We start from the raw sequence: 12,214 nt of genomic DNA on the forward strand, positions 1-12,214 counted from the left end.
AGCACTAAGCACGGCCCCGACCAAGAGAGGGCCGTAGTGGGCTACTCCCCTAGCGGGCTATATAAATAAAATGACCGGTAAATGCATTTTGGACAGTTTTATAATTTTTGGGTGACCAGGTGCACAAGTTCCATTTGGGTGACCAGGTGCACGCCGGCTTTTGGGTGACCAGGTGCACGCCGGTCTTTTGGGTGACCAGGTGCACAAGTTCCATTTGGGTGACCAGGTGCACGCCGGCTTTTGGGTGACCAGGTGCACAAGTTCCATTTGGGTGACCAGGTGCACGCCGGCTTTTGGGTGACCAGGTGCACAAGTTCCATTTGGGTGACCAGGTGCACGCCGGCTTTTGGGTGACCAGGTGCACATGGTCCTTTGGGTGACCAGGTGCACGCCGGCCTTTGGGTGACCAGGTGCACACGGTTCTTTTGGGTGACCAGGTGCACATGGTCCTTTGGGTGACCAGGTGCACGCCGGCCTTTGGGTGACCAGGTGCACACGGTTCTTTTGGGTGACCAGGTGCACATGGTCCTTTGGGTGACCAGGTGCACGCCGGCCTTTGGGTGACCAGGTGCACATGGTCCTTTTGGGTGACCAGGTGCACATGGTCCTTTGGGTGACCAGGTGCACGCCGGCCTTTGGGTGACCAGGTGCACACGGTTCTTTTGGGTGACCAGGTGCACATGGTCCTTTGGGTGACCAGGTGCACGCCGGCCTTTGGGTGACCAGGTGCACATGGTCCTTTTGGGTGACCAGGTGCACATGGTCCTTTGGGTGACCAGGTGCACGCCGGCCTTTGGGTGACCAGGTGCACACGGTTCTTTTGGGTGACCAGGTGCACATGGTCCTTTGGGTGACCAGGTGCACGCCGGCCTTTGGGTGACCAGGTGCACATGGTCCTTTTGGGTGACCAGGTGCACATGGTCCTTTGGGTGACCAGGTGCACGCCGGCCTTTGGGTGACCAGGTGCACATGGTCCTTTGGGTGACCAGGTGCACGCCGGCCTTTGGGTGACCAGGTGCACATGGTCCTTTGGGTGACCAGGTGCACGCCGGCCTTTGGGTGACCAGGTGCACATGGTCCTTTTGGGTGACCAGGTGCACATGGTCCTTTGGGTGACCAGGTGCACGCCGGCCTTTGGGTGACCAGGTGCACATGGTCCTTTGGGTGACCAGGTGCACGCCGGCCTTTGGGTGACCAGGTGCACATGGTCCTTTGGGTGACCAGGTGCACGCCGGCCTTTGGGTGACCAGGTGCACATGGTCCTTTTGGGTGACCAGGTGCACATGGTCCTTTGGGTGACCAGGTGCACGCCGGCCTTTGGGTGACCAGGTGCACATGGTCCTTTTGGGTGACCAGGTGCACGCCGGCCTTTGGGTGACCAGGTGCACATGGTCCTTTTGGGTGACCAGGTGCACATGGTCCTTTGGGTGACCAGGTGCACGCCGGCCTTTGGGTGACCAGGTGCACACGGTCCTTTTGGGTGACCAGGTGCACGCCGGCCTTTGGGTGACCAGGTGCACATGGTCCTTTTGGGTGACCAGGTGCACGCCGGCCTTTGGGTGACCAGGTGCACGCCGGTCCTTTTGGGTGACCAGGTGCACAAGTTCCATTTGGGTGACCAGGTGCACGCGGTTCATAACAGCGCGGTTATCTGCTTTAATGTCCGAGGAGGGGTGCTTAAGTGTGGGTGCCCTGGTTCACCTGGTATGCGAGGTTGTGGAGGTGGGGGGGGTCCCCTGCTGGTATCATCCCCGAAATAGAGGGGTGATACCCGGGTGGTGAGTAAGGGCCTACAAGCCTGGAGGTCAATAGCTCCAGGGGGTAAGCTCTACTGTCATGTCCGTAAATAGAGTGGTGTTACCCGGGTTTTGAACCATATTTTAATTTTTGGGTTACCAGATGCACACGGGTCTTTTGGAAAACAATCACAATCTGCATCCATCGTAATATCTTAAACTGTATATAAAGCACCTAAGGACGGGCCTGACCGAGAGAGGGCCGTAGTAGGGTACTCCCCTAGCGGGCTATATCAATAGAATGACCGGTAAAATGATTTAAAACAGTTTTATAATTTTTGGGTTACCAGATGCACACGGGTCTTTTGGAAAACAATCACAATCTGCATCCATCGTAATATATGAAACTGTATATAAAGCACTGAAGGACGGCCCCGACCGAGACAGGGCCTTAGTGGGGTGCTCCCATAGCGGGCTATATCAATAGAATGACCGGTAAAAGTATTTAAAACCGTTTTATAATTTTTGGGTTACCAGATGCACGTTTTCAATCACCAGTTGCACGGAGGATTAATAGCAATCTGCATCCATCGTGATTTCTTAAAGTGTGTAAAAAGCACCCAAGGACGGCCCTGACAGAGAGAGGGCCGTAGTGGGGCACTCCCCTAGCGGGCTATATCAATAGAATGACGGGTAAAAGTATTTAAAACCCTTTTATAATTTTTGGGTTACCAGATGCACGTTTTCAATCACCAGGTGCACGGAGGAAAATGAGCATTTGCATCCATAGTCATGTTTTAAACCGTCCATAAAGCACTCTTGGCCGGCCCCGGCAGAGAGAGAAAGAGATGGTGAAAAAAAAAAAAAAATCATCATCAGACCTTCCATAAATAATTCGGGCCGGCCCCCATTGCTAAAGGTCCGTAGTAGGGTGCGCCATAAGCGGACATGAATAGATGGAACACCGCTAACCGCATAGAGAACCGTGTTTTGGGTGACCAGGTGCACGTTTTCAATCACCAGTTGCACATTTTCAATCACCAGTTGCACGGAGGATTAATAGCAATCTGCATCCATCGCGATTTCTTAAAGTGTCTATAAAGCACTCAGGACGGGCCCGACCGAGACAGGGCCTTAGTGGGGTGCTCCCATAGCGGGCAACAATGAGAGGGGTGCCTTTAAATTCATTTTGAACCATATTTGAAATTTTGGGTTACCAGATGCACGTTTTCAATCACCAGTTGCACGGAGGATTAATAGCAATCTGCATCCATCGTGATTTCTTAAAGTGTGTAAAAAGCACCCAAGGACGGCCCTGACAGAGAGAGGGCCGTAGTGGGGCACTCCCCTAGCGGGCTATATCAATAGAATGACGGGTAAAAGTATTTAAAACCCTTTTATAATTTTTGGGTTACCAGATGCACGTTTTCAATCACCAGGTGCACGGAGGAAAATGAGCATTTGCATCCATAGTCATGTTTTAAACCGTCCATAAAGCACTCTTGGCCGGCCCCGGCAGAGAGAGAAAGAGATGGTGAAAAAAAAAAAAAAATCATCATCAGACCTTCCATAAATAATTCGGGCCGGCCCCCATTGCTAAAGGTCCGTAGTAGGGTGCGCCATAAGCGGACATGAATAGATGGAACACCGCTAACCGCATAGAGAACCGTGTTTTGGGTGACCAGGTGCACGTTTTCAATCACCAGTTGCACATTTTCAATCACCAGTTGCACGGAGGATTAATAGCAATCTGCATCCATCGCGATTTCTTAAAGTGTCTATAAAGCACTCAGGACGGGCCCGACCGAGACAGGGCCTTAGTGGGGTGCTCCCATAGCGGGCAACAATGAGAGGGGTGCCTTTAAATTCATTTTGAACCATATTTGAAATTTTGGGTTACCAGATGCACGTTTTCAATCACCAGTTGCACGGAGGATTAATAGCAATCTGCATCCATCGTGATTTCTTAAAGTGTGTAAAAAGCACCCAAGGACGGCCCTGACAGAGAGAGGGCCGTAGTGGGGCACTCCCCTAGCGGGCTATATCAATAGAATGACGGGTAAAAGTATTTAAAACCCTTTTATAATTTTTGGGTTACCAGATGCACGTTTTCAATCACCAGGTGCACGGAGGAAAATGAGCATTTGCATCCATAGTCATGTTTTAAACCGTCCATAAAGCACTCTTGGCCGGCCCCGGCAGAGAGAGAAAGAGATGGTGAAAAAAAAAAAAAAATCATCATCAGACCTTCCATAAATAATTCGGGCCGGCCCCCATTGCTAAAGGTCCGTAGTAGGGTGCGCCATAAGCGGACATGAATAGATGGAACACCGCTAACCGCATAGAGAACCGTGTTTTGGGTGACCAGGTGCACGTTTTCAATCACCAGTTGCACATTTTCAATCACCAGTTGCACGGAGGATTAATAGCAATCTGCATCCATCGCGATTTCTTAAAGTGTCTATAAAGCACTCAGGACGGGCCCGACCGAGACAGGGCCTTAGTGGGGTGCTCCCATAGCGGGCAACAATGAGAGGGGTGCCTTTAAATTCATTTTGAACCATATTTGAAATTTTGGGTTACCAGATGCACGTTTTCAATCACCAGTTGCACGGAGGATTAATAGCAATCTGCATCCATCGTGATTTCTTAAAGTGTGTAAAAAGCACCCAAGGACGGCCCTGACAGAGAGAGGGCCGTAGTGGGGCACTCCCCTAGCGGGCTATATCAATAGAATGACGGGTAAAAGTATTTAAAACCCTTTTATAATTTTTGGGTTACCAGATGCACGTTTTCAATCACCAGGTGCACGGAGGAAAATGAGCATTTGCATCCATAGTCATGTTTTAAACCGTCCATAAAGCACTCTTGGCCGGCCCCGGCAGAGAGAGAAAGAGATGGTGAAAAAAAAAAAAAAATCATCATCAGACCTTCCATAAATAATTCGGGCCGGCCCCCATTGCTAAAGGTCCGTAGTAGGGTGCGCCATAAGCGGACATGAATAGATGGAACACCGCTAACCGCATAGAGAACCGTGTTTTGGGTGACCAGGTGCACGTTTTCAATCACCAGTTGCACATTTTCAATCACCAGTTGCACGGAGGATTAATAGCAATCTGCATCCATCGCGATTTCTTAAAGTGTCTATAAAGCACTCAGGACGGGCCCGACCGAGACAGGGCCTTAGTGGGGTGCTCCCATAGCGGGCAACAATGAGAGGGGTGCCTTTAAATTCATTTTGAACCATATTTGAAATTTTGGGTTACCAGATGCACGTTTTCAATCACCAGTTGCACGGAGGATTAATAGCAATCTGCATCCATCGTGATTTCTTAAAGTGTGTAAAAAGCACCCAAGGACGGCCCTGACAGAGAGAGGGCCGTAGTGGGGCACTCCCCTAGCGGGCTATATCAATAGAATGACGGGTAAAAGTATTTAAAACCCTTTTATAATTTTTGGGTTACCAGATGCACGTTTTCAATCACCAGGTGCACGGAGGAAAATGAGCATTTGCATCCATAGTCATGTTTTAAACCGTCCATAAAGCACTCTTGGCCGGCCCCGGCAGAGAGAGAAAGAGATGGTGAAAAAAAAAAAAAAATCATCATCAGACCTTCCATAAATAATTCGGGCCGGCCCCCATTGCTAAAGGTCCGTAGTAGGGTGCGCCATAAGCGGACATGAATAGATGGAACACCGCTAACCGCATAGAGAACCGTGTTTTGGGTGACCAGGTGCACGTTTTCAATCACCAGTTGCACATTTTCAATCACCAGTTGCACGGAGGATTAATAGCAATCTGCATCCATCGCGATTTCTTAAAGTGTCTATAAAGCACTCAGGACGGGCCCGACCGAGACAGGGCCTTAGTGGGGTGCTCCCATAGCGGGCAACAATGAGAGGGGTGCCTTTAAATTCATTTTGAACCATATTTGAAATTTTGGGTTACCAGATGCACGTTTTCAATCACCAGTTGCACGGAGGATTAATAGCAATCTGCATCCATCGTGATTTCTTAAAGTGTGTAAAAAGCACCCAAGGACGGCCCTGACAGAGAGAGGGCCGTAGTGGGGCACTCCCCTAGCGGGCTATATCAATAGAATGACGGGTAAAAGTATTTAAAACCCTTTTATAATTTTTGGGTTACCAGATGCACGTTTTCAATCACCAGGTGCACGGAGGAAAATGAGCATTTGCATCCATAGTCATGTTTTAAACCGTCCATAAAGCACTCTTGGCCGGCCCCGGCAGAGAGAGAAAGAGATGGTGAAAAAAAAAAAAAAATCATCATCAGACCTTCCATAAATAATTCGGGCCGGCCCCCATTGCTAAAGGTCCGTAGTAGGGTGCGCCATAAGCGGACATGAATAGATGGAACACCGCTAACCGCATAGAGAACCGTGTTTTGGGTGACCAGGTGCACGTTTTCAATCACCAGTTGCACATTTTCAATCACCAGTTGCACGGAGGATTAATAGCAATCTGCATCCATCGCGATTTCTTAAAGTGTCTATAAAGCACTCAGGACGGGCCCGACCGAGACAGGGCCTTAGTGGGGTGCTCCCATAGCGGGCAACAATGAGAGGGGTGCCTTTAAATTCATTTTGAACCATATTTGAAATTTTGGGTTACCAGATGCACGTTTTCAATCACCAGTTGCACGGAGGATTAATAGCAATCTGCATCCATCGTGATTTCTTAAAGTGTGTAAAAAGCACCCAAGGACGGCCCTGACAGAGAGAGGGCCGTAGTGGGGCACTCCCCTAGCGGGCTATATCAATAGAATGACGGGTAAAAGTATTTAAAACCCTTTTATAATTTTTGGGTTACCAGATGCACGTTTTCAATCACCAGGTGCACGGAGGAAAATGAGCATTTGCATCCATAGTCATGTTTTAAACCGTCCATAAAGCACTCTTGGCCGGCCCCGGCAGAGAGAGAAAGAGATGGTGAAAAAAAAAAAAAAATCATCATCAGACCTTCCATAAATAATTCGGGCCGGCCCCCATTGCTAAAGGTCCGTAGTAGGGTGCGCCATAAGCGGACATGAATAGATGGAACACCGCTAACCGCATAGAGAACCGTGTTTTGGGTGACCAGGTGCACGTTTTCAATCACCAGTTGCACATTTTCAATCACCAGTTGCACGGAGGATTAATAGCAATCTGCATCCATCGCGATTTCTTAAAGTGTCTATAAAGCACTCAGGACGGGCCCGACCGAGACAGGGCCTTAGTGGGGTGCTCCCATAGCGGGCAACAATGAGAGGGGTGCCTTTAAATTCATTTTGAACCATATTTGAAATTTTGGGTTACCAGATGCACGTTTTCAATCACCAGTTGCACGGAGGATTAATAGCAATCTGCATCCATCGTGATTTCTTAAAGTGTGTAAAAAGCACCCAAGGACGGCCCTGACAGAGAGAGGGCCGTAGTGGGGCACTCCCCTAGCGGGCTATATCAATAGAATGACGGGTAAAAGTATTTAAAACCCTTTTATAATTTTTGGGTTACCAGATGCACGTTTTCAATCACCAGGTGCACGGAGGAAAATGAGCATTTGCATCCATAGTCATGTTTTAAACCGTCCATAAAGCACTCTTGGCCGGCCCCGGCAGAGAGAGAAAGAGATGGTGAAAAAAAAAAAAAATCATCATCAGACCTTCCATACATTAAGGGAACATTTCGGCATTTCGTGTATGATCAGTGAGAAAGTCCATATTGCAAATGTACGGTCCCTTACCCGACGTCCGAAATCGTTTGTAAAATTCGCGGTCGGCGTCGGGCCGTGCGGTAGGGCCGGACCTACCGGGAAGTCGTCGAATGAACTTTGTCGGACTTTCGGTTCCCGTTTAAAAAAAAAAACAAGTTTCGGACCGTTTTTCCGCCGTCCCGGACACTCCCACCAGATGGCATACGGAATCATATGGCAATTTGGCAAAACATCACGAATCGCGACGGGGCCTTATCTCAAAAACTGAAAATATTTCGAAGCCGAAACTTGGCGAGCGTAGGTTTGGCTCAAGGGGCAGTTGGCCCCGAACGGGATGGCGTCTAGGCCTCGACGGTTTTTGAGCTACGGCCATTTTTCTGGGATTAAAGGCTTAAAATGGAAGTAGAGAAATTATTTTTCCACTTCAGGTCAAAGCCAAGGAGCCTCCGGTGTCAATAAAAAAAGAACCAGCCATTTATCTATCGTCATTTAAGAGAAACGGAACAATGACAAATTGGTGATGGTCACAAATAGGCGTTTTTTTTTTTTCAACGGTTACAGATCCAGTTGCAGGGTGTTCATACGAATCTTTTTAAAGTGTGCTGCGGAGCTCTGCGACATTTCTGTGATTTTCTATGATTTTCTGAAATAACACAATAACCGACCATTAGAATAGTAGGCCCAAAATGAAGCCTGCCCCACAATGTCATTTGCTTTTGAGTGACAGTGAGAGAACCGTTAGGGTGAGAAGAAAAATTCCACCACATGAATGTTCCTAAGGTCCTCCCGATCTCAACAAGCCTAACCTTGACCGTGTGGCATTAACCCTTCACAGTAAAACAGGGTTTTTTGATCTCACAGATTACAGTTTCATCTCTCCCCATAGGAATACATTGCCTGCACCCCTAATTTCAACCTGAGGCCTATGTGGGTTATGAATGCCGTATGAACCTGTCGTCGGTACCAGTCCATCGGGCCACTATGAGGTCTACCTGTGTCGATTCTAAGCTTCCTGGACCAACCGGAAGTGGTTCAAATGCCCCTAAAAGTGTTTACCCATACACTGCATGCAGTTTGATAGACATAGTGCATTCAACCCTGTGTAGATCAGTCAATTCTTAACGTAAGGACTTAAAACTCAGGATTCTGTAACAGCATACCCCAATGAGGATATGTGGTGACTTATAGCTTCCTGTGCCAACCGGAAGTGCCATAATTGGTGTCTCAGGGGCTGTTTCGAAGGGTTAAAAAATTCAGATCTGTCCAAAACTTCATATATGTGATTAGGCAACCCCCATGAACTGTAAATCAGTCATTTTTCCCAAAAAAAATCAAAGGAAAAAAAAATTGTACTAAAACACAACTTGGATGGAGGGACGTATTGGGGTGCGTAGAGACAGACAGTGGCCGCAATAGTTAGCTTTGTTGGAGCTAAAAAAGAACGGTCGGACCTAGAGTTCCGAAACTTTAGAAACCTGTTCTAGACCTCCGGGCCATGGTGCGTGGCGAGTTACGTGGCTCTAGATGGTTCTCGGACCGAGAAACAGCCTCGTACATTCGCAATAACTTCAATTCATTTTTGCATCACGAAAATGACGACGTTTAGAAAAGTCTCAGAGACGCAAGGCTAGGTGCGTTGAAACCGGCTCGGCCCATAGAGACGGACCCCAAAGTTTCTGTCCGATAGCTCGTTCAAGGACCCCGTAGCAAGGCATGGAAATAAGTGGATTTTCAGCACCAATTAGGGTTTTTCTCGGACACCAAATGACCTATCGAGCCGAAACTCGGGATTCGGGGTCGCCTCACATAGGACTTCGCATAATGTCCGAACTGGACCCGCAGCTAGAACGTAACTATGTGTTTTACCTTTTTATTATGTTTTAAACTAGAGGCGCTGTGAATTATGGGACTGCTCTGACATATATGATAGTTGGCATCTAAATGAGTAGGAAACAGTGGGTTTGGTGTCATAATGACATCTAATTGACTGATGGACACTGACTTGCTAGTTGACTTTTGTACATTTGCAATATGTTTAAACAGAGAGGGACCATCACCAAAATGGCATTCTGAAATCAACACAAAAAATGGCATCACCATAGTCTCCAGACTGTGCTGAGTTCAACGAGCTATCCCGCTTGACCGTAGCTCGCTCGGTCTAGGCGCAGCAACCATTAGAATATTAGGCCCAAAATGAAGCCTGCCCCACAATGTCATTTGCTTTTGAGTGACAGTGAGAGAACCGTTAGGGTGAGAAGAAAAATTCCACCATAGGAATGTTCCTAAGGTCCTCCCGATCTCAACAAGCCTAACCTTGACCGTGTGGCATTAACCCTTCACAGTAAAACAGTGTTTTTTGATCTCACAGATTACAGTGTCATCTCTCCCCATAGGAATACATTGCCTGCACCACAAAATTCAACCTGAGGCCTATGTGGGTTATGAATGCCGTATGAACCTGTCTTCGGTACCAGTCCATCAGGCCACTATGAGGTCTACCTGTGTTGATTCTAAGCTTCCTGGACCAACCGGAAGTGGTTCAAATCACCCTAAAAGTGTTTACCCATACATTGCATGCAGTTTGATAGACATAGTGCATTCAACCCTGTGTAGATCAGTCAATTCTTAACGTAAAGACTTAAAACTCGGGATTCTGTAAGTGGCCATGTCAATCAAGACATGTGGTGATTTATAGCTTCCTGTGCCAACCGGAAGTGCCATAATTGGTGTCTCAGGGGCTGTTTCGAAGGGTTAAAAAATTCAGATCTGTCCAAAACTTCATATATTTGATTAGGCAACCCCCATGAACTGTAAATCAGTCATTTTTCCCCAAAAAAATCAAAGGAAAAAAAATTGCACTAAAACACAACTTGGATGGAGGGACGTATTGGGGTGCGTAGAGACAGACAGTGGCCGCAATAGTTAGCTTTGTTGGAGCTAAAAAAGAACGGTCGGACCTAGAGTTCCGAAACTTTAGAAACCTGTTCTAGACCTCCGGGCCATGGTGCGTGGCGAGTTACGTGGCTCTAGACGGTTCTCGGACCGAGAAACAGCCTCGTACATTTGAAATAACTTCAATTCATTTTTGCATCACGAAAATGACGACATTTAGAAATGTCCCAGAGTCGCAAGACTAGGTGCATTGCGAACGTCTCGGCCCATATAGACAGACCCCAACGTTTCTGTCCGATAGCTCATTCAAGGACCCCGTAGCAAGTCATGGAAAATAGTGGATTTTCAGCACCAATTAGGGTTTTTCTCGGACACCAAATGACCTATCGAGCCGAAACTCGGGATTCGGGGTCGCCTCACATAGGACTTCACATAATGTCCGAACTGGACCCGCAGCTAGAACGTAACTATGTGTTTTACCTTTTTATTAGGTTTTCAACTGAAGGCGCTGTGAATTATGGGACTGCTCTGACATATGTGATAGTTGGCTACTAAATGAGTAGTAAAAAGTGGGTTTGGTGTCAATTGATATCCATTTGGTGTCATAATGACATCTAATTGACTGATGGACACTGACTTGCTAGTTGACTTTTGTACATTTGCAATATGTTTAAACGGAGAGGGACCATCACCAAAATGGCATTCTGAAATCAACACAAAAAATGGCATCACCATAGTCTCCAGACTGTTCTGAGTTCAACGAGCTATCCCGCTTGACCGTAGCTCGCTCGGTCTAGGCGCAGCAACCATTAGAATAGAAGGCCCAAAATGAAGCCTGCACCACAATGTCATTTGCTTTTGAGTGACAGTGAGAGAACCGTTAGGGTGAGAAGAAAAATTCCACCACTTGAATGTTCCTAAGGTCCTCCCGATCTCAACAAGCCTAACCTTGACCGTGTGGCATTAACCCTTCACAGTAAAACAGTGTTTTTTGATCTCACAGATTACAGTGTCATCTCTCCCCATAGGAATACATTGCCTGCACCCCTAATTTCAACCTGAGGCCTATGTGGGTTATGAATGCCGTATGAACCTGTCTTCGGTACCAGTCCATCAGGCCACTATGAGGTCTACCTGTGTTGATTCTAAGCTTCCTGGACCAACCGGAAGTGGTTAAAATGCCCCTAAAAGTGTTTACCCATACAATGCATGCAGTTTGATAGACATAGTGCATTCAACCCTGTGTAGATCAGTCAATTCTTAACGTAAGGACTTAAAACTCAGGATTCTGTAACAGCATACCCCAATGAGGATATGTGTTGATTTATAACTTCCTGTGCCAACCGGAAGTGCCATAATTGGTGTCTCAGGGGCTGTTTCGAAGGGTTAAAAAAGTCTGATCTTTCCAAAACTTCATATGTGTGATTAGGCAACCCCCATGAACTGTAAATCAGTCATTTTTCCCAAAAAAAATCAAAGGAAAAAAAAATTGCACTAAAACACAACTTGGATGGAGGGACGTATTGGGGTGCGTAGAGACAGACAGTGGCTCCAATAGTTAGCTTTGTTGGAGCTAAAAAAGAACCGTCGGACCTAGAGTTCCGAAACTTTAGAAACCTGTTCTAGACCTCCCGTAGATGGTGCGTGGTGAGTTACGTGGCTCTAGAAGGTTCTCGGACCGAGAAACAGCCTCGTACATTTGAAATAACTTCAATTCATTTTTGCATCACGAAAATGACGACATTTAGAAATGTCCCAGAGTCGCAAGACTAGGTGCATTGCGAACGTCTCGGCCCATATAGACAGACCCCAACGTTTCTGTCCGATATCTCATTCAAGGACCCCGTAGCAAGTCATGGAAAATAGTGGATTTT

Source organism: Oncorhynchus mykiss, unplaced genomic scaffold (assembly GCF_013265735.2).
Source record: "Oncorhynchus mykiss isolate Arlee unplaced genomic scaffold, USDA_OmykA_1.1 un_scaffold_237, whole genome shotgun sequence".
Taxonomy (NCBI): Eukaryota; Metazoa; Chordata; class Actinopteri; order Salmoniformes; family Salmonidae; genus Oncorhynchus; species Oncorhynchus mykiss.